The sequence below is a fragment of the Hesperophylax consimilis genome, unplaced genomic scaffold (genome assembly GCF_061612785.1).
Source record: "Hesperophylax consimilis isolate HC1 unplaced genomic scaffold, BYU_Hcon_1.0 scaffold_34, whole genome shotgun sequence".
NCBI lineage: Eukaryota > Metazoa > Arthropoda > Insecta > Trichoptera > Limnephilidae > Hesperophylax > Hesperophylax consimilis.
In genome coordinates, this window is record NW_028301264.1 from 1,652,801 (window position 1) to 1,656,849 (window position 4,049).

Below are 4,049 nucleotides of genomic sequence, written 5' to 3' on the forward strand. Positions count from 1 at the left end.
TGGGATTAATTACCCTTTCATCACATTAAAATATTGCAGACTTATGTTATGGCGAAGTTCTGAAAAATCTTTTGTGGAAATTCTCACTTGTTTTATTATGTGCACTTATCAACAATAAAATACCGAAACAACAAATCACTTAAAATAGTGCATAGATCTAAAATGGTTTACTTTCAAACAAACTTCTTAAAATATTATAATGAAAAAACGGTTTGTAAATTATATACTTATCAATATTATCTATGACAAAATTAGGCAAATATTCAAATAATTTTCTAGTCAAGGGAGTCTTCCATTTCTTCGTCATACTGGGGTGTGTTCAGACATGATAATCCGTTACAGTTGTCGCACATGGCAGAGTAGGTAAATCCAGATGTTCTGCAGCCACAGTAATTTCCACATCCAGACTTGCAGGAACAGGACACCAAAGAAATAAGGTCATCAGGAGCAAATGGTTTCATAAATTTCTTCTTTCCACCATTTTCATTTACATTTTCATACATCCATCCCCAGTTTATAGGGTTTAGTTTGTTTCCTAACCAAAACTGTAATAATAATAATAATTGGATAATTTGTAGAGCGCCGTTTTTGTGAAAAATCACCTCAAGGGCGCTGTACAATTTATTTTCCTAGGATCTACATTTGTTATTTAGACCAACTGTGCCAGCACGAGGTTCGTCATCCGTTCAGGCATGTGTCTGCCGCCAATATAGCGCTGACGTGTGTCTGCTGCCAATAAAAAGCGCTGACACAACATCCTCACATAGACAACAAACCTTGGCAGCACCGCTGTGACGCTCGACGAAGACAGAAGATGGAGACTCTGCTGCAAGAATCCTATGTAGCGAAGGAACTGTACCAGCTGCTGCAGCGAGAAAGACTACCCCGTCCACCAACTGTGCCGGCACGAGGCTCGTCATCCGTTCAGGCATGTGTCCGCCGCTAATATAGCGCTGACATGTGTCTGCTGCCAATAAAGAGCGCCGACACAACATCCTCACATAGATAACAGACCTTGGCAGCACCGCTGTGCAAAATCACCTCATCCTAGTCTACCTTAGTCTCTCCAGTCACCTCCCAGCCATTCATGCCACCTAGTGAATCCTCTCGACCCTTTCAGACTCCTTCCTGGCTTCAATATCTAAATAAAATACAGCAAAAAAAAATTACAATTCTTTCTATTGTCGTGATCCGACGATTTCACACCTCTGTCTCAGACCCTTAGGGCTCGCTTATCGCATAAGCAAAATCTTGAACCAAAGTCAAAGTGAAGTTGAAAACAAAAAATAATTATTTATCTTCGACGAGACTCAAGAATAATAATGTCGACAAGTGTATGTACTTTCAACATTGCGAGTGGCCTGAATTGGAGAATCGATACCTCGGTCGCTGAACAAAACTAAGACCATTTACATCAAAGTATCTATTCCGAATTGGGTTTCCTCGTTGAGAGTATCTTTTGCTCTAGAAGTAGGTGCAATATTACAACCTTAACAATATGTATGGGTATATCACATTATACATGCACGCTAGGGTAGGCAGTTGGAACCGCAAACAATCAGTCTTAAATTCAGCATTTCAACCTTAATCAGAAATACAACCTTAAAAATCGTGTTAATTTAACCCTTACGTACGTACACCTTCCTGGTCGTATTCCTTTTGATCTTCCAGTAAAACTCAGATATTAGTAACAATTTTTTGTACCTACCGTTTTAAACTGACATCGCTCATCTTAATAAAATTGTTTTATTTCCATGAAACCGCTTTGTTCTATCCACCTGTAGGAGGCGGCTGTTCTCTCTTCATACCAACGAACTAAAGACACGAAACCTTCTTGAGCTAGCCCGGTAATCTTGAATATTGTATATTTCATTTCCCTACGTGGTTCGATTCCGTGGAAACCCACTATCTAACAATACGTATACACAATTTCTGTGCCTAAAATTCAAAATGTGTTTAACGTGTGGGAGGTATCTTTTTCAGAGTGGAAATCATATTCAATTACACCGACGTGCATCACACTCGAGTGGTACAATTAATTATTTATGAACATTTGTTATGACAGCTGTAAAACCTTTGGTATAATGCCCATCATACATCCAGTCAATAACGTAAAATTTTCATTTGAATTTTTCAAAATATAAGTTTAATTTTCACACGATACTCAGTGGAAATTTACTTGTGTGAACTAGAAGATCGTGGTTTGGTAAAAAAAAAAAAAAATGGGTGTGTCAAGCCTACGCAAGACAGAAGTGAAACTTCTAGTATTCTTCTCTCTCTCTCTTTTCATTTCATTCTCTCTTTTTTTCTGTCTATTGACATATTTATAAGTAGCATGTGATAAAAAAAATTAAAAGTTATAAAAAAAGAAAAAAAAAATTAGTTAAAGCGGGGATCGAACCTCGGTTCTTCACGACCACAGTCGTGCGCTCTGCCTGTAGACAGCGAAGATGAGTTAGGAGAGTGAGTTAAACTAGGTATATAATATTTACACCTTGCTAATGTTTTCAGTATTATTAGGGCTTTTTTATACTAATTTTCATATATTTATTGGCAGGTAGAGTAGAAATTAATATTGTTTAGCGTTTGCCAACGACCATACCATGTTGAACACACCGGTTCTCGTCCGATCACCGAAGTTAAGCAACATTGGGCGCGGTCAGTACTTGGATGGGTGACCGCTTGGGAACACCGCGTGCCGTTGGCCTATTTTTTATTTTAATTTCATGTTTTTTTTATTTTTTTATCATTACTATAATTAATAATATCATAAAATTCTTTAACTTTTCAAGTATGCTACAGGCCTAAAATATTACTTAGTGGATTGATATTATGGTCAACCATTGAAAAAAAAAATTCCTACAAACTTATTAATGTAATTACGATCTTTTTCAAGCGCGTATGTAATGATTATTTTTATCAACCTCGCACACACCTTGCTAATTTTTTCAATATTATTAGGGCTTTTTTATACTAATTTTCATATATTTATTGGCAGGTAGAATAGAAATTAATATTGTTTAACTTTTGCCAACGACCATACCATTTTGAACACACCGGTTCTCGTCCGATCACCGAAGTTAAGCAACATTGGGCGCGGTCAGTACTTGGATGGGTGACCGCTTGGGAACACCGCGTGCCGTTGGCCCATTTTTTATTTTAATTTTATGTTTTTTTTCATTTTTTTATCGTTAACATCATAAAAAATTTTATATCATTCTTTAACTTTTCAATTATGCTACAGGCCTAAAATATTACTTAGTGGATTGATATTATGGTCAACCATTAAAAAAAAAAATTCCTTAAAAACAAAAAAATAATATTCCATGGCCGAGAATCGAACTCGGATCAACTGCTTCGAAAGCAACTATGCTGACCATTACACCACCAACGCCAGTTGTCGAGATGAGCTAAGAAGCATTTATATTTTACTTCAAAACTTTTACTACATCAAATGAACTTTAATCGGTCCCGCATTTTCGTTTCGGTCATGAGTTGGTTTTACTCCTCGAAATTGCATGACGCGCGTAAAGAAGTTTCACTTCAAAAACTCTTCGATTTGAAGCTTAGACTGGAAATAGTACCACGCCTACGGTCGGTTGACCGACGACGTACCACTGACGAGCTGGACCGATGGTCCTCGTACGCAACGCATGGCACTGCAGCGCCCCACTAAAGCGGTCATTAGAATTGCGGGAACATTGATTTTTAAAATGGTTATCAAACTAATCGTGAAAATCAGATTAGATTATTATTTAACACTTTTTTCTGCTTTTTTGTGATAGTATGAATGTATGAGCACGACCAGAACAACAGTTGAGTTAAGTATTTAAAATAAATTATACCTAAATCGTGTTGCATGCTGTTACGTACCTCCATAAGCAAAGAACACGTTCAAAAATGTATAACGTCTAATTTGAGAGAAGATGAGCAGTACCCAATATTTTTTAAATGTAGAGTAGAAAATACCGTAACTAGCTCTACAAAAGTTGAAGAATACGAATAGAAATCTAATCAAATAAGTTTCTGACCCCCTACTTTATTGAATG

The 4,049-nt window shown here is 36.8% G+C and overlaps 2 non-coding genes across 2 annotated transcripts; both read left to right on the top strand.

Annotated features, from left to right (window-relative positions):
* Nucleotides 1–2,588: 2,588 nt before the first annotated feature.
* LOC149409171 (5S ribosomal RNA) lies at nucleotides 2,589–2,707 on the top strand. The gene has a single exon (XR_016305256.1). It is a non-coding gene; the product is annotated as a 5S ribosomal RNA (ribosomal RNA).
* A 322-nt stretch (nucleotides 2,708–3,029) lies between these two features.
* On the top strand, nucleotides 3,030–3,148 carry LOC149409172 (5S ribosomal RNA). Its single transcript, XR_016305257.1, has one exon. It is a non-coding gene; the product is annotated as a 5S ribosomal RNA (ribosomal RNA).
* The last annotated feature ends 901 nt before the right edge of the window (nucleotides 3,149–4,049 follow it).